Below are 19,330 nucleotides of genomic sequence, written 5' to 3'. Positions count from 1 at the left end.
GGGGGCGGTGGCAGGGCAGGGGCGGGAGTTGGGGCGGTGGGCAGAGGGAACCTAAAATTCACTGCTGTATTTTCAAGGAAATTAGACTGTAAAAACTAACCTGTCCTGACCCCGAGATATATATTCCCCGTCAAAGTTCCTTAAATTATGCACAATGCAATTTCTTGGCTGGTATACTATAACAAAAGACCTAAATAGAAAGTGTCTATTAGGTGAAACATTTAAAAGGTAAATAATCATAAAGAATACCTGAAATAAAGCTGCACTGGGAATCACAATCAGTAGCTGATATTGATATGCCTTACTGCTGGGATTAGGGTACTTCCAGCGAAATATGGAAGAAAGAGAAACAACTTCTAAATAAATAATAATCAAAAGGGCTTGGTGACCAACTGGAAGATGGTATTGAAAGAAACAGGACAATAAGGTTTCAGATCTTGGCTAGGGGCAGGGGCACAGTCTTATTTCTAAGGTAATGAAAATTCATCATTAGTGACCAATATGTGAAAAATGAATTTGATTTAGATAGTTTAGGTGGGTCACTGTATCATGTGGGTATATGTAAGTTTCATACAAGTCCAACAAACTAGTCCTGCCTAATTTATAAGAGAAGTCAAGAAATTTACACTCCAAAGGGACACAGTGATATTTCCTTCTGGCGTGGAAATGGGCTGGTTTTTATTTTCAAATTTCACTAAAATGATACTTTTAGTACTTGTTTTGACCTAAATACATTTCGATGAGTGTTAATTCTTTAAAATCTAGAAATCTGGTTATAGTGTACTAATTAAGCAATAGAATTTCTTGAACATCTACTAAAGAAATCGTCATTATAAGTAAACATGATCTAAAAGATGCTTTCTATAATTCAGTCACTGGCATTTATTTAATAACCTGAACCATTTTAGAGATTAATTCATTTATCTTAACCTAAGATATGCAGTCTCTGCCTTCCACAGTACTTGTCACCTATAACCAAACCAATGGATGTCCAATGAATTACCTAAAGCTCCACATAATACGCAATCATTACACCACAGACCTTTGCTTTCTACACATTTTTTTCATCTCCTCATGCTTTTTTCTGTAATAAAGTCTTCTAGATCTATTTGACTCTATACATGTGAATATATAACAGATCAAAGGAAGGAGGAGGAAGGGAATGACACATTTTAGATCATTATATGAGCATACTGTGTGAACATCCTTAATACAAAGAAACGTACATAGGAAAAAACTGTAATCTCAGTACATCAAAAATGTAAATGTCTCAAAACATCTTCTAATATTTTAAAAATCTAATAAAAGTGAAACTTTATAAAAGCCATCAAAAGCACTAATGAAATAATGCGAAATCAAGAACAACATGGCTTATGATGACAATAGCATATCACAATCAAATACTTCTAAAAAAAAGGATTAACCAACCTTACCACTGAATTGATAACCAGATAAACCAGTTCTAAGGAACTGATTAAAACAAAAAAAGGGCTAATTAGCCAGGACTAACCATTTAAGTAGGTAAGAAACAGGAATCTAACTTTGAATTTCTTTAAACTGAATAACAAATAAGCTAAGACACACTAAACTGGCACCACGAGAGAGTTTTAAAAAATTAAAATAAGGAATAAAAGAAAATATAAATCCAGAGCATGCAGTTTTTCAACCATCATCATTCAACTATTCTATTTATCAGCTAATGATCCATTCTGTTTGCAGCATTGTCATCTATTGTATAAAGGAAATTAAATGTGTTCCAAAAAAGTTTTATATTAAATGGAAATGAAAAAAGTCCTAGAACAGGATTTACTGAGATAAAAAAAAAAAATTCATATTTTCATAGAAAAGCCCCAAAGCAAAAGTGTGAACAGATGATTAATCTGATATAGTATTAATTTTAATAAAAACTCTTTAAGAGAACAAATAACCTGATATAGTATTAACTTGAATAGACTCGCTTAAGAAAATTATCTTACTAACTCTCCAAAATATTGTGTACAATATATTCATATTTTGCAACAAATATATTAAGGAGAAATGCTAGCTTTCAAATTTTAGATTTACAAATAGATATGCTCTAAGACTAGGGAACATTCAATTTTTGTTCATATCAAAATCTGGATTAAAATTACATTTAGAGATTGGCTACCAAATAAAGATTTTTTAATGATAAAGCTTTAGAATCAGATATCAGGAGTTCTAGATTCTACTTCTTATTTGCCACTCATCATGAAGTCTTTGACCATATCATCTCACTTCTGAGGCTTAGTTTTCTCATCAAGAGCTATTTGTAAAGTTAATTTTGAATCATTTTTAAGTCAAAGAAATCAAATTATAAAGAGCAGGGGTCTTAGAGATAAAAATTAAGTCATCTCTTTTGGTTACTTTAATTTCATGTATTTCTCTATTTCACCAAATTTCACCTATTTCTCAATTCTGAAATAAAACTGTACTTCCATTAATAACAACAGTAACAGAAAATAATAATTGGAAGAACACTGAACTTACAATCAGAAGAACGGTATTCAGGTCCTGACTCTTTTATGCAATCTTGAAAAAGTTACCCCTCTGGGTCTCAGCTTCCCCATCTGTAAAAGGTGAACAATAACACTCTCTTTACATAAAGCTGTCATAAAGATTGAGAGAAACCATATATGTAATGTAAAGATTGAGAGAAACCATATATGTAATACCTAGCACACGGCAGATGCTCAGTAAATATTAATTGAAAAAAAAACAGATCTTACTACCTCTTCACATTCTGCTTCCATGGCTACTGGTTTCTTCCAGCATTGTCACTTAATATTTAATAAAGTTACACGTTTAAGCAGCTTAATATCTTTCATTGATTTTCTGCCACGATATTAAAGTACTACTGTATATGCCTGTCAAACACAATTCTATCATCTGCAAATATGACAATTTGGTTCTATCTATATGACTTTATCAGAAATAATACTACAAACTCCCATCCCAATACTAAAAGAGCTTTCAAATTAAATTCTGATCTCATAATAACAATAATTAGTATACATTTTGGAGATTTCCCAAGTTTCCATTTTGTGCCTATACCATGGTATTACAAAGGTAGATAAAACAGACAAAATTCAGCTATCCAGTGGGGCTTATATACATACATGCAAACAATTACCACAGAGTGTGATATAGGAGAAATCTTAAGACCATAAATCATAAAGGCAGACACAAAAGATGGACATCCTAATCTAGACCTCAACGGGTCCGGGAAGGATTCTTAGAAGAAATGATGAGTGAGAATGAATAGGAATTAACTAAGGAAGAGGCACAAGGAATCACATGTTCTAGGTCCCACAGGTAAGAGATCTCGGTTCTTTCCGGACAGTGAAACTAGGACTGGCATTCAGAGCACAAAGGCAGGATGAAGAGACAAGAGCCAGCAGATCAACATGCACCAAATCCGAAAGGGCTTGGTAAGCCGTCTTGAGAAATTTAGAGTTTAACCTGACAGCAATGGGAAACAGGCCAAGTGTTTTAAATCTATTACTTCCCAAACAGTGATAAGGAAAGAGGGAGGACAGAAGAAAGTGAGAACATAAATGAGGCAAAAGAGGAACAGAGGCATAATCTGGTCTCAGAGAAATTATAACTCCAAAAATATGTTCATAAAGCAGTACCAGAGAACTCAAGAAAGTGTTCCACATGAACAGCAAAAATTCAATCACTTTTTGCCTGTATCAGTAAGTCGAGTCATTGTAAAGGTTGATGAAACATGGAACCACTTCCTGCTGTTTTGCTTTTACTATATTTAAGCAGTTGTAAAATAAAGGCTTTTGTAATTGACAAAAAATAATATGGCTTCCAAATCTAGGAATGGAGAGAAACATAGCTCGTTACCATCTTACAGATCTTCATTTTGGTGGATATTCAGATCCATCAGAAACTCTCTCAAGATCACACTGCAAACTGATCTCGGAGCTCAGAGGCACACATAGCCCTCCTGGTTTCTAATGAAATAAATACTCTTCACCATTACATATTGTCTTCACTTACCAGAAAACTTCATTTTCCACTTAGTCTGGTTTATCAAGATTTTACTAAAACATATCATTCAGAGGAAAATAGAAGTATAGTATAGATGGATAAAATGGTATGATGTCTGGGCTCAGTGGCACTTGGGGGAATGTAGGTAAGAGGTATTGGAAGGGATGAAGATAAAACAAGATCAGGGTGATGAGTGGTATGTGTCCAGATCCTCCTCAGGAAAAAAGGACTTATTGCCCAGCTGCTGAGAGTGCTGGGTCCTCAGCCCCAGCCAAAGGTAGATGCCTTGTCCAAGCTCTTGCTGCCTGCCAGTGGGACAGCCCACATCCAATGACTAATCAATCTGAGGATATAAAAGCCTTATCAATTCAGGATAAGCTCTGAAAGATCATTCCATCCTCAGAACTCCCCTGGGTCAGCTGAGATTCCACTGAGACTTATCACAGCCCAACTTCTCTTTCTGGTCAAACCTGCCCTTCCCTTCCCTGGCTGTCTATACTAAGAGCACTTCCTAATTAACCTGAATGCGAATCTCCCTCTCAGAGTCTGCTCACCAGGGAACCCAAACTGTAAAAGTAAGTGCTGAAGCTCTTTTTAGTACAAGAGTGTTCATTACATTTTTTCCTTCTATTTTTATGTTTGTAAATCTCTCTAATTCCTAAAGTGTACATGGAAAGAACTTTATGTTCATCAATCAGGGATTAGTTAAATAAATCATGACAGAGCTTTACAATGGAACACTGCAGTATGATACAAAATAATCTCCAGTGGGAGAGAAAGGTGCATTACACCAATACAGTATGTAAAATACGCTTCCATTTTGGATTTTAAAAGGGGGATCGATCTATCTATCTATCTACCTACCTACCTACCTATTGATAGATAAATAGACATAGATATGTATCTATCTTATATACGCATGTATACACACGTCTATACATACATAGGAATTAACCAAGGAAGAGGTGCAGGGAATCACATAGAACTGCCAGAATAATTCTGTAATACCAAATCCCCAAAACAACAACAAAAACCAGTAATGATGACTATGAGACTGGATTGAGCAGGAATCCTAATTCTCAGGGGAAATCCTTTGGTCTTAAGGTTTTCCCCTACCTTTGGGTATTTCACTGTATTCAAAAAGACAGTTTAATAAATAAAGGAATAAAATGGTCCTGATTCACCATAACACAACATGAAGTTTTTAAGAAAACGTTTAACAAGAATCTTTAACCTATAATCTTTTCAAATGCTAGTTCCTCTCTGCTCTGAGTGCCCTGTCCCAAACCCCATGACTCACTACTCCTGCAACCACGTTTTCACTACATTTTCTATATACTGGTGCATCACACTCATCGTTTTGTGGGTAGTTATTTGCTTAGAAAGTCATCTGTTCCACTAAAACCTGTTCCTCAAGGGTAAAACCAGATAGATCATCTAAGTACGCCCATCACCATTATTTAGTCATTATCAAGCAAACTACATTCTCCCGGGTTTTGAGGTGGTTTACCAGCACCTAAAATAATTATTGACTTTTACTAGTGGCCAACATGTATTTACTGAACGAATAAACACAGAACAACAACTAGCATTTATTAAGCTCTCACTGTGTGGCAAGCAAGATATTTCCAAGAAAGAACTAACTCCTCTTTTTTGCTAAATTTAACTCCTGAACTCTTTAAAGGATTCTTACTCTTTTAATTATCCTCTCACTGTCTATCATTTTAATGTCTTTCTACTAAATTAGCCTTTGTCCTTTAAACATGTCCATATCTCATTTTTGTCCAAAACACCTTCACTTGTTACTGGCTCCTGCTTGTGAATCTGCGATCGCTCCCTCTCTCTGTCTCTCTCAGCCTCTGTCCTATTCTCCTCCTCTCCCCTTCTCTCCCAGTCATTCTAATTACAGTCAACGTTTAGAACCCTGTGGTCTTTAACTCACTGTTTCTATGTCCTTATTACAAAAGGCCTCATGTATTCTGGTCTCTATCCTCATACAGACCTAATCTAAGGACATTCAAATCTCCCTCTACCTGAAGTGGTCAACAACTTCTCCAATATGATACTCCAAGGCGGAACTCTCCAATATTGCAGAGAGAAAGGATGCCTTACAAGAGAGGTGAGGAGAGGATGCTTTGCAATTAGCAGATTGTTGCTATCTATTCTTTCTATATCCAACCATCTTATTCAATCCTTACAGTCTTCTAGAGCTGCTATTTTGACATGGCTGATCATTTGCTAATCTTCAACCCTCTCTCTTTGGTTTTTGGTACAGCAAACTCTCCAAATTATCTTCTTCCTAGTTTTTCACCTTTCTTATGCCTAGATATATGAAGGTCTAGAAAACCCAAAGAAAAATTCAACAGACAAAGAAAGATCTTTCATCCCTGTTTTTCATTAGATTTGGAATATTTTCTTCATTTGATTCTTCTTTCAATAAAAGCTTAAGATGAAATTTACTTTTCCCTTTGTGATTCTCCCTAATTATTATGGAAAAATTTGTTAATTTAAAAAATTAAATTTTTTGCCCTTTAAAACTATCAATAACCTATGGAGTGATACTCTGATAAGACTTTCCTATTCTACAATATCACATGTGATATTTGAATCCTATGTGATTTCTAAAAGCTAGAAAAGATTATACATGAAAAATCTAGTATTAGATCAATGTTAATTTCTCTACATTGCTTTTCTAACTCTCAAATGCAAAAGCAAGACAGGTTTCTATCCAGCACACAGGCATTTTCACAGGAGAACCAATATTGTCCTGGTCTATGTACTTCCAGTGCCGCAGGCAGGCCTCCTGAGACTTGCAGACAAAAACAAACTCAAATTTTCTCTCATGAGAATAGCCATGTATGAAAAAGAGTAGGCCTACACTACCCATCTACCAATGGGGAATATGAGAAGCAGGGGCTACACACAAATAGCTAAATGTACTTGCCACAGTTGCAATGAAAGAGGAAAGAAAAGTTTTTAAAGGTTTATTAAAATTCTCAGACAACATTCCAACATCATCTGTCATAAGAGTATGTTCAAGTCAAATTCACTGTCTGATGTGATGAAGGAAGTAATCATTAAGATTACGAATTTTCTTTGTGCTTATGCTTTTGCTACCATTTTATCGAAGACTTGGAAAAAACTAAATCAGATCGTTTGTTACAATGCCATGAGACAGCTAGGTCATGAAACATCTTTAAGAAATTACTGAGCTGCTTCCTCAGAACAAAGGATTTCTAGAAGGAAAAAGTCGTGAAGAACACAACCTTCTGAACACGAAACTTGTCACTAAATTGACAGGATTATACTTTCATATTTGAGTGGCAAGAAACCTACTCCCGATGAACCTGACATTTTAGGACTGCTCTGTAAAAGGAAGTTCCAGTATTCAGTTTCAAAAGGACATGTGGAAGAAGCAGATGGCAACTGAAGACTACACTTATTTCTTATTGCTAAAACAGCTCTGAGCACATGAAAGTCAGGTTTTGAAGAACTGTAGAGCTATCTGGTCGAAAATAAATCACAATTTTTAAAATGATTCATAGATTTTTGAGGCATATGAATTGTGCTTAAGATTTCTGCAGCTGCCATTAAGATGCCTGAGCTCTTCTATTTATGCTCTATCTGTCACCAACTTGCCTCAGTTTTAAGAGTTACTGCTTAAGTTAAAAGAAAACTACAGCCACTAAGCCCCTGCATTTTAGGGAAAAAACAGATCCCATTTGGTAGAACCAACCTCAATTTTATCCCACACCCACCTCTATCTTCTTCCTTTCACATTGCCATTAAAATTCTAATCTGAGCACTGAAGTTTCTCATTGTTCAGAAATTAAACTACCCAGAAGAAACAAACATGTTTTCCCAAACTAGAAGTTGAATCGTCACAATATTCTGGGGTTCATTAAGGTGTGCTGGCTAAGTGTGAAGATTTGAGAATCACACTAACTAGGAAAGATCCCAGCTTCCCCATTTACTAGCTGTTAACCTTGAGGAGATATGTAACCTCTTTCCAAATCAGAATGTTCTCATTTGAAACATTCCCCTCCTTGTACACAGACTACAGAAAAATGTTCTGCCTGTCAAAAACTGCTCCTGACAAGGTGACCAATGATCTCCCCATTGCCCTCATCTTTCCTGACCTATTAGCAGCATATGGCATAGTTCTTATTACCTCTTCCTTTTCCTCAAAACACGTCTTCACTTGGCCTCTAAGTCTTCACATTTTCCTGCCGCCTCTCTGGCTTTAGTCTGTTTTTTCTATTTTTTGACCATTAAATGTTAGACTTTTCTTCTCTGGCAACACCATCCCCTTCCTGCTCCCTCAGTGATCTCACCCAGTCCCAGAGCTTTAAATACCATCTATAGATGTCAACATATATCTCAACAATTCCCCAGTTTATGGCGTGGGGGTCTCTTCTGAACTCCAAACTCACACGTCCAACTTCCTATTCAACATCTCCATCGGGATAGCTAACAAACTTTTCGAACTTGACATGTTCAGAAGGGAGTCCCTGGTCTTGTTCTCCAGACCTGCCCTTCCCCACAGCATTCCCCACCCCAAGCAATGACGAGTCCATCTTTACAGCTTCACAGGCCAAAATCCTAGAACGATCTTTGACTTTTCCCTCACACATACGTTCCACATCCTAATCCATCAGGTCACTCTACTGGCTGGACCTTCAAAGTATATCCAGAACACAGCTCCTCAACACCTTCACTGAAAGCACCCCTTCCTGATCACCAGCATCTCCCACCAGGGATGTCCCAACAGTCTCCTAACTGTGCTCCCTGTTTCCATCCTCGTCCCCTTACAGTCTCAACATAGCATGAAGAACGATGCTATTTAAAAAAAAAAAAAATCACACCATGTCACACGTCTAACTCAGCAACTTCCTGTGGCTTCCTGTCCCATTCAGAATAAAAGCCAAACTCTATACAACCGTCTAACTTACATGAACAAGACTGCTGTTGTTCCTTGCTTACCCTTCTCCATCTGCTCTGATTCCTGGTTTTCTTCAAAAACACCAGTCAGGGTTTCATTTCAGAACAGTGTCCCCCAGACTTCTTCAAGGCACACTCCCTCGCCCCTTTCAGATCTCAGCTAAAATGTCATCTTCCTAATGAGGCCTTTCCTAACCATCATAAACCGCAAAATCCACCATCCCAACAGTGTTTTATTATATTTCTCCAGAGCACTAAAAATCATTTAATGTACCAAACATTTTACTTATTTATTTCTCGTTTCTCTCTCCCACTATAACATAAGCTTCATGAAGGTGATGATTTATGTTTGTTTTGTTCTATATTGTTTTCTCAGGGCCTAGAATTTCTGCCACATAAAAAGTACCCAAATATTTGTTGAATAAATGAACAAAGTAATGAATGCAGTATGTTTGCCTCAGTTTAAGAAACTCATCAGCAAATTAAAATATACCTTGATTTTAATCAAATCCCTATTAACGTACTAATTGTTTCTCCCCAGCTAAAGGTTTTGCCTCCTTTTCAGCCTCTTTTATTCTATCTGTGACACATACACAGCAAGACAGACCTTAGAACTTAGGAAGCAAATCAGCTGACATGGTTTACTTTAATCGCTGATAGATTCACTAAAGTGAGCCTGTTAATGAATCACAAAACTGTTTCTTAAACTAAGTATAGGGATATTTTATTAGTGTGAACTTTTTACTTCCACTAGTGGTGGTCTTTGTTTGTATTTGAAACATTTAGAAAAAAAAAAAAAAGAGAGAGCCCTTGAAGAACAGCCAAATAGAAAACTTGTACATGAAAACAGAAGGTAACTGGCACACTCTACCAACCTATTATCATTGACGTGTATATTAGCTACTGACATTCAGAGAGAGATATATATGTGCTAAACACTGGTAAAATATTTCGAAGGAGCTTGAAAGTTCATAAATTACAAGTGCTAAGCCGAATGAAAGATAGTGGTTAAAAAATCATGTATTTCCAGCAATTTTCGATTCTAAAAAAGAGCCTCAGCACTTTAGAAATTTTCTCTGCCCTGAACTCACCAGTGCCAAAACATTTTACTGATCCATCATCTTATGGCTCCCACTAACCCAAGCAATCGTCATCCAAAAAAACCCTACATTTTCATTTAACATCACCAACACATTTTGGAAAAGATGTCTAATTTTACACGAAATAATATTTTATGAATATAATGTATATATTCTTTAATAGGAAAGAAAGAAAAATTCAACTTGGACAAGGACTTTCTGAATGCACTCATGATATAGGACTTATCCTTCCAACAAAATCTATGTGCTCTAATCCACAAGTAGCTTTAAGTGTCAGATAAAGATCAAGACGAACCACATGCCTGAAGTTCGATTTCTAAGTGAACATCACTATCATAGTTAACTGTAAGTAGGAACATTAGGTATACACTTATTGATGACAGGATTTCACTAAGCCACACATAAGCTAGTTCTGCCTATAATCAATGGCATGCATATATGTAAGGTTACTAACTCTTTATTAAGTGCAACAATGAAATAGACAAAATAGGAACAGAACTTACAAACCTCACTGACCCCATACTCTAATCATCAAGTTGATCTGTCCCAATAAATAGAGTGTTAACAGAGAAATGTAACAGATAAATCCAGGAATAAAAGCACTACCTAGTCCCATGCCTAACTCTACAAGTGCTAAAATTATTTCAAGACTTATATTATGAATTTTGATCTTTCTCTAGTAGAACGCAAAAAAACAATATATTATTAAAATCAGTAGCATTTTCTTCTAGCAGCAATAATCTACTTTAAAACAGTATCTATTCAGAATATTTTTTTAAAACTACGAGAAATTTCTTTCTGCTTAGTCATAAGTGGAAGACCATCCATGCTCTTGGATAGGATGACCTAATAATGTCAATTCTCCCTAAATCTATAAATTCAGTGTGTCCTCGATCAAAATTCTAGTTCTGTTGTTTTCAGAAACTCTAGCTTTAACATACACAGAAAAGAATAAAAATTCACAAATAGCTAAGCCAACTTTGAAAATGGGCAAAGAATAGAGAGCTTGCTCTACCAATATTTATAGCCATTTGGGAAATGCAAATTATAACCACAATTTGATATCACTACACACCTATTAGGATAGCTAAAGTTTTTTTTTAATAGTGATAATAATAAATGCTGATAAGTATACAAAGAAACTCAAATCTTTCATTCACTGCTGGTGGAAATGTAAAATGGTACAGCCACTCTGAAAAACAGTTTGGCATCTTCTCCAAGAACTAAGTATACACTTACCATACCACCCAGCAATCACATTCTTAGGCATTTATCCCAGAAAATGTGAAAATTTATATCTACAAAAAAATTTACAAGAATGTTTGTAGCAGCTTTATTCATAATAGCCAAAAGCTGGAACTAGCCCCTATGTCCAGGTGAATGGTTAAACAAACTGTGGTAAATATATAGCATGGAATATGTACTCAAAATATGCAACAATTTGAATGAATCTCAAAAATTGTCTTGTCCAATAATTTGGATGAATCTGAATCTCAAAAAGTCACATGTTGTACAACTGCATTTACATAGCATTCTTGTAATGATAAAATTATAGAGATGGAAAATTGATTGATGACCAGATGTTAGGGATAGTAGGAGCAAGGGAGATGGATGTGACCAGAAGCAGGTAGCAGGAAGGAAATCTTTATGGCGATGGAATAGTTCTTTATCTTGATTGCAGTGGTGGTTACAAGGATACACGGGTAACAAAATGGCACAAAATTATATACAGGCATTGTATCAATGTCAGTTTCTTGGTTCTGCTATTGTACTATAGTGGTATAAAATGTAATCATTACGGGAAATTGGGTGAAGTTGTATAAAATGTAACCATTGGGGGAAACCAGACTTCTCTGTATTATTTCTGAAACTTCCTGTGAATTTATAATTATTTCAAAATAAAGCTAAAACAAAATAAATAGGAAGACTTATTCATGTAGGGGAAAAAAATACAAAGCCATAGTACTAAAACAGCATGGTATTAGAGCAAGAGCAAACAAACCAAAGGAACAGGATACAGTGTTCAGGGTATATATGAGAACTTAATATACAATAAATGTGGCACCACTGATCTATGGGGAAAGGAGAGAAGGACGCTGGAAAAACTGGCACATTATATGGAAAATAAACTGGATCTCTACCTTGTGACATGTAACAGTCATGCATTGCTAAATAATAGGGATATGTTCTGAGAATGCATCCTGTGCACCATGAGAAAGAAGATACCTACCAAGAAGTGCTCCTGCCTAGTGGCTCACTGGGCTCAAATTAAAAATAATAGAGTTCAGTAGACGTTTCTAAACAGAGTTCTCTCACAGAAGCTGTTTTAGGGAAAAGCCAGCACTGAACTGCTTGCTTACACCATGTGACCTACCTTCTGAGCCAGCCCTTATAAATAAGTTCCTGGAATTGCATTTCAACCAATAGAACTGAGGCTTTTCCCATTGAATCAGAGCTGTGCAGCTATACTCCCCCATTGGCATCTTTACTGACCAATCAGAGCAGCTCCATTCTGACCAATCAGGACAGTGCTTTTTGGACCCACCAAGCTGCGAGAACTAGGAGTCCTCATTTGCATAAGGATGGACCAATCAGGGACCAGGCTTGGGGACTTCTCTCTGTATATGACAGCTCCCGCTGGCTGGGAGAATGCACTTTCCCTTTCCACCAAAGACTGAAGACTTCCCACAGCCAAAACTGAAACACCAAAGTAGTCTTGCTGGGGTGGGGCAGAGCAAGTGGGGCAGAGCAGAGCTGGCTCACCCCAGGGCTGGCTCACCCTAGGGCTGCTCCACAGTCATGCTCCACAGCCATGCTGCGTCACTACTGAGATGTTCCACAGCCATGCTATATCACAATCTGCACTGAATACAGTTTCCTTTTTCACTGCGCCCCAAATCGGGGATTCTTGTTGGTGTTGAATTGGTGCCAAAGATCCAATTTTGGGTCATCTTTGTAGGAACATCGCAGAGTGCACAAACCTAGGTGGTATAGTCTACTACACATCTAGGCTATATGGTATGGCCTATTGCTCTATAAGGGAAGAAAAATAATTTCCCTCTATCCTTGGCTGAGACATCCCTGTAATAAATGACAGATTAGCAGGAGAAAAACAAAAGTTTAATAACATATATACCTCCTGTATACACAGAAGAGACCCATGAAAACTGAGTAACTGGCCAAAATGGCTGAAGCCACCACCTTAAGTACCATCTTCAGCAGAAAAGATGTTGAGGGTGGGGAGTCAGTTATGGGAGGTTACCAGGAAAACAATAGTAAGTTTGTCTTATGAACTGATAAAGAATTTCTTGAAATAAGGTCATGCCCCTCTTCCAGCAAGAGAAAAACCCTTACAAATGAAGAAATCTTTACAATGGATAACTTCTACTTGGTTTTCAGAACTTCTGTGTCTGTTTCTTAAATTTACCCAGCCTAAGATAATCCTTATGCCAAACAGACATATTTTGGGGTGATAAATTCTGTTCCCCTACAACTCCTAGGCTACAAACCTATACATGTATTGCACTGAACACTGTAGGCAATTTTAACACGATGGTAAGCATTTATGTAATGCCCTGCGCTATGACTGTATGACAGCTCTGATATCATTAGGCAATAGGAATTTTTCAGCTATATTATAATCTTATGGGACTGCCATTGTATACACATTCTATTGACCAAAAACATCATTTCACAGAGCATTGACTGTAAAAAAACAGATGTATCAACCTATAAATTTAAAGGAAAACTATGAAGTTAGTACATACGACAGCAGAGTAACTTTGTGCAAAGAGCTGGGAAAAGACTTCTTAAACAAAACCCTCAAAACACAAAACATAAAGGCAAAAAAAATTTTTTAATTTAACTTATGTTACAATTGAAGATTTCTGTTCAATGAAGAACATCATGAAAAAAGTTATAAATGACAGAATAGGAACAGACGTACTTGTAAAATTTAAAGAACTAATATCTAGGAAAAACCAGGAACTTGTGCAGATCAACAAGAAAAGGACTGAAACCTCAAACTAAAAATAGGGGAGGAAATAAACAGGCGATTTTACAAAAGAGAAAACCTGGTAAAATGCACATGAAGAAATGCTCCATCTCATTAGATATAGTGAAATGTAATTTAAAATGAGTTTTTACTTTATCTACCAGTCTCGTGGGGATATAAGGATATAGAAAGTCTCGTGAACTGCCCGCAGAAGTATAGACCATTGCAGCTTGTTTTGTAACACAATCTGGCAGTCCTTCAATAAAATATGTATATGAATACCCTATGATCCAGAAATCACATTCCTGGATATAAATCTCAAAGAAAGCACCATAGAGATCAAAAAGGTATGTTTATCATAGTATATTGTCAATAGCGGTAGGAAAATGAAGGCATGTGGGCATCCACAAATAGGAGAGTAGATATAAAATGTAGTAGATATACATTCTGAAATACTCTGCAGCAGTTAGAAACAGTAGATACACAAATAGATCTTTAAAACACAGTAAGGAGAGGAAATTTTTTAATGAGACATACAGCATGATATCTCTATAAATTAAAAATGTGGGCACACAAAACAATATACATTTAATAACATGTTAGAATGGTTGCTGATGTGTTTATGGGCAAGAGAATGGAGTGGAAATTGGAAATAAAAGACAATGAATGAAAAAAAAATAGGAGGTCCACCTTGAACAGCCCAGTTATGATCACTGAATTGAGAAAGATGAACTCGATTCTCTGCACCTGAGATCGAAACAAACTTTAAGAACTCAGACACCTTACACAGAGCACACCACTAAGGCTAAATGACATCCTATCCTTCTCATGACACAGGCACAAAACCAGCTCGTTACTTTTAAAGTTTTCAGTGTTAAGCCTGTTACATAGATAAACCATCCCACTTCCTTCACTTTAAAAAAGAACTTATATCCAAGATAAAAATAAAAGTAAATTGTATAAGATACATGGCTCACTACTGCAAAATTTAAGTTCCCACAGTAATACTTTAACAAGGCCCTTTGATTTATCTAATTATTGAGATCTTTTAAAATTTAGCTACAGATGGCAATAAGAAATAATAAAGTGTATACTCTTGCTGTTAAGCTGGACTCTGGAACACTTTAAATATAGACATTTAAACAAATGAATTTCTCTACCATCATTTCTAATTGAAGTTAACAAGGGATTTACTATTTATTTATAAATTAATTTCTCTACCATGATCTCTAACTGAAGTTAACAAGACATTTACCATCTATTTATATTGTTTCATTTTCCCAATTTAAAATAACTATGACTTGTTATTTTGGATGAAATCAAGGCAGTGTTTGATTTTTCATACTAGAGACATTTCAACACATTATTTTCACTTTTAAACTGCCCTCCACTCCAACCTGTCATAAGTTGCTTATAAAGCAAGAAAATCTGTGTGTAACATTTCCAAAACTCAATTTCTCACACAACAGGTGATTCTTGCCATCTTGTCAAAGTCCTATGCAATAAACATCTGAAAGAGTCATAGCTTGTCTTTCTTAGCTCCTGGCAAATGTTACTGTGAAAATAAGCTGTAGTTCTCACTGAATCCTAAAATCAACAGCATCAACAATACCAATGCAGTCTGCGATGCAACTGTAGCTGCCATTATTTCAAACTATAAGAATCAGCAAATTCTCCCTAGCACCTTAGAAAAAGACATAGCAAGTGAATCAAAAGGTAAAACGCCAAGTTTTGAATAAATGGCAGGGTAGCGCTGACTCCAACCATATCGTTTCAGAACGCTGGGTTCCATTAGTAAGCAGAGGGAGTAGCAGGTAATCTCTTAGAGCAAGTTCTAGAGCAAAGTGATAAGAATGAGCAGATGACATTCAAAGATGAAACTAACAGACGTCTCAATACCTTAGGCAAGCGAAGTACCAACAGGTAAAAAGAGACCGTGCGTACCCCAAAAGCAAGTACATTACCCGAAAACAGTCAATAAGTACCCACCCATCATCGCAACCACATCACCCCGTTTAGATTGCCACTGAGAGCAGAGCGGTCCTATCTCAAGACCAAAGCAAGTGTCACCAGAAGTAAATGTCACTTACCAGGCCAAGGAGCCCCAAAGACCCCTGTCAGGACCCACGCTCCGAGCAAAGGCGCCTAGCTGAGGGCCTGAACCTGGCAGGCGCATCACAGAGCAGAGGTTCCAGCAGCAGAGCTCTGACAGCTGGCACCGCCAACGGAGGGAGGGGGCTGTAACCCTTGACCCCCGGCCCCGCTGACCTCCACGTCGCCCGCACGTTCGCGTCAAAGATGCCCCTGGGGAAGCTCGAAAGCCCCCTACCTGTCACAGCTTCATCTCGTGCCGTGATGTTGTCTGTCGGACCATGAGCGGACGCACCAGCAAGGGAGCACAAGACAAGGACGTATCTAAGAAGAATGTGGGGTGGGAAAATCTGGGTGGGAAAACCTTTGGGACCACAACCCCAGCCCGGCTGCCGTCTCTCCACCGCGGCTGCAGGATGCCGCTACTGCCGCCGCCGCCGCCGCCGTTGCAGTAAATCAGCTGACACCAGCCTCAACTGCCGTGACTTTCGCTGCAACTGTCGCAAAAAATGAAGGGGAGAGAAATGCTCAACGTTTCCATACACGCCTGGCCTAGGCCGGCACCATGGAGATGGAACGAAGGTGGTAAACTGTGGGCAAGGAGTGCACGGCTGCCATTTTGGTTATGGGAAGTGTGGTCTAGGCTCTCTTCTCGCCTCGAATGCCCAGGCTGGGAGGACCAAGATGGAAGAAAGCATGAAGTGGCAAGTCTAGGTGTTTGTTCCTTGCGGCCAGGGTGTTGCAAGGTTATTCTTCTGCCCGGTGACTCAGTCAAGCGCATGGAAAGTGTTAGCTCTAGAATTGGTTACTGTTTCCCTGTGACCTCCAAATTTAGCTGTTGCCCACCACACAGAGGGTCAGAGGAAGAGCTCTGCTACTCGACTAGGGGAAGTTTGACCTTGTGCAACATTCCTGCAGAGGGAGAATGAATATACAGCCTACGTGTGGGCGGCAAAGAGTGGTGGAGCGTGAGCTCTGCATTCACAGAGGCGTGTATTCTGTCCTGGTTTATCCACTGCACGTTGTTCGTGTCATCTGGGACATGTAGCTTCTTTTCATTTTCAGTTTTCCCGTATACAAAATAGGCACAATAACTTCAGGGATGTCTAGGAGATGAAACGAATTCAACAAATGTTAATTACTTATTATGTTTGCCTATCTTCCTCCGAAATATGTGTTGAATGGATGAATGGATGGTGGCCAAGGGAAAACTGGTGCCATTCTGGTAGCCAATGATCAGTTCTGTTTTAAAAAGATAGAAAAGATTTCCATTCTATGGCTTTGTTTTTCCTTTATAATCTCACTAATGGATGCACAGGACAAGTAAGACGTCTATAGTAGTCCCCAAAGGTACTGTGTATTTGAATTACCTGGGGAGCTTGTCACAGTGATGTTTCTGATTCAAGTAGGGCTGGAGTGGGGTTTAAGAGTCTCCATTTCTAACAAGTTTCCAGGCAATGCCGATTAATGCTGGTCCTTGGACCACACCTCGAGTAGCAAAATATTATTGGACAGGCCTGAAGCAAGGGATTAGGGCATTAGAACAGGGCAAAAGCAACTACTTCAGACAGGATAATGTCCTTGCCAATTTGCCAAAAGAGAGGTAAGTGTTGGTTTGGGCAAAAGGCTTCAATTTATTATTCAACAATTATTGAAAGGCAACATTTCTTATTCCTGCAAATGGTAAACTTTTCACTTTCCTTCTCCCCAGCTTCAAAGTCCTCCTCAGCAACACATCACACAGCCATCAGGGTTCTGGGTGGCATACCCCCTTTTCTTTCACTAGGCCATTTAGCATCCTTTAGACTTTCAGGTGTTTCTGTTCATTTGTAGAGACCAGCTCTGCTTGCCATCATAATGAGAAAAACTAAATAATATTGACCACTGAAGTCAATAGAACACTTGAAAATCAATAATTCTGAAATTGTCTTATACTGCAAATTGAAATTCTATGATTTCTTTTTACTTTTAAAAAACTACCTTGCAATCACATGAGTTGGAGTTGGAAGGAGGAGCAGAGAAATTATGTTAAATAGAAGAAATTAATTCCTTGGCTTGCTGGGTTCAATATACCCAGTCCATGTGGTGTGATGATGAATACATTTAAGATGTTGAGTGCATAATCCCCTTTACAATTTATAAGAAATTTTTGGAGGTATAGGAACACAGAGTAGTTACCACAAGAGAATCTTATGTTACATTAAAGCTTTTTTGGCTTGTAAATGAAATCTATGTTTTTTTTCCAGATAAAGCTGATTCTTGTATTGAGCAGATATTATTAATTGAACATTTACTATTCTTCAAATACCTTTCTAGGAATACAAAGGTTAACAGGAATATTAAGGAGAAGCTTTCAGACTATTAACAATCTGGGCACTCTCTACCAAGTTTACAAAATTTATTTCCAGGGTCTATATATGTGTGTGTAATCTGAGCCACAGGACTAAAATAAATATTCGAATATTAGTGAATAAAATGCTTCTGGTTCAGAAAATTTAAACATTTTTATACATATATTTTTTTATATGTATAGCCTTCCAGAAAAATTAAATTTATAAGATAATCAGTAAAATGATCATCTGGTTCAGAAAATTTAAACATTTTTATACATATATATTTTTTTACATGTATAGCCTTCCAGAAAAATTAAATTTATCAGATAATCAGTAAAATGATCATTTTCAGTAAGATGATCCTGAGTATATTTATTTGAATAAATTATTTATTCCTCTCCTCTGGAAGAATTATACAAAAATCTTAGAAGATTTAAATGATAAATTCATTTCAACATATATTTATTGAACCTTAACTGAAAGTGAAGCTGAGAAAGTGAGGATTTGGCATGTTTAGCTTCTGTAGAGGAAGGCACGCTCTGCTTCCCACCAAGACTTACAAAATAGGGAATTCCCTAAACATTGGAAAGTCTGTTGGATGTTGGGCACCTTAAAAGAATGACAACTGTCTACCAAGATTTATGGTTATAATACAGTGCAGTATGAAAAATATACAACATAAGAAATAATGGAGAAAATGGATGAATTACTTCTGGCTTGGGGTAAGGAAGGCTATTGCATTTGATTTTAGAAAAATGGGTAGGATTTGGAATAAGAAGAATTGGGAAAGGAAAATAAATTTGTTGCTAGCATTAAAATGTGAAAACATGGGTATGTACAATAAGCAGAAA

The 19,330-nt window shown here is 37.2% G+C and overlaps 1 protein-coding gene across 3 annotated transcripts in view; it reads right to left on the bottom strand.

Moving 5' to 3' along the window:
* The window catches only part of WDR7 (WD repeat domain 7), a 281,883-nt gene extending 264,638 nt beyond the window's left edge, over positions 1-17,245 (bottom strand). Inside the window, exons 1-2 of one of the 3 annotated variants that reach the window (XM_015590833.2) lie at positions 16,385-17,245; positions 2,509-2,588 (exon numbers count right to left, since the gene is read on the bottom strand). The gene's annotated coding sequence lies outside the window, so the exon portion shown is untranslated. Of the gene's footprint in view, positions 1-2,508; positions 2,589-16,145; positions 16,296-16,384 lie in introns of those variants that run through there. The other 2 variants (XM_006913696.3, XM_015590832.2) reach the window with 2 other exon arrangements.
* Between the last annotated feature and the right edge of the window lie 2,085 nt (positions 17,246-19,330).

Source organism: Pteropus alecto, unplaced genomic scaffold (assembly GCF_000325575.1).
Source record: "Pteropus alecto unplaced genomic scaffold, ASM32557v1 scaffold14, whole genome shotgun sequence".
Lineage (NCBI taxonomy): Eukaryota > Metazoa > Chordata > Mammalia > Chiroptera > Pteropodidae > Pteropus > Pteropus alecto.
Note: the sequence above shows the minus strand (reverse complement) of the source record. Positions and strands in the feature narration are given on the sequence as shown.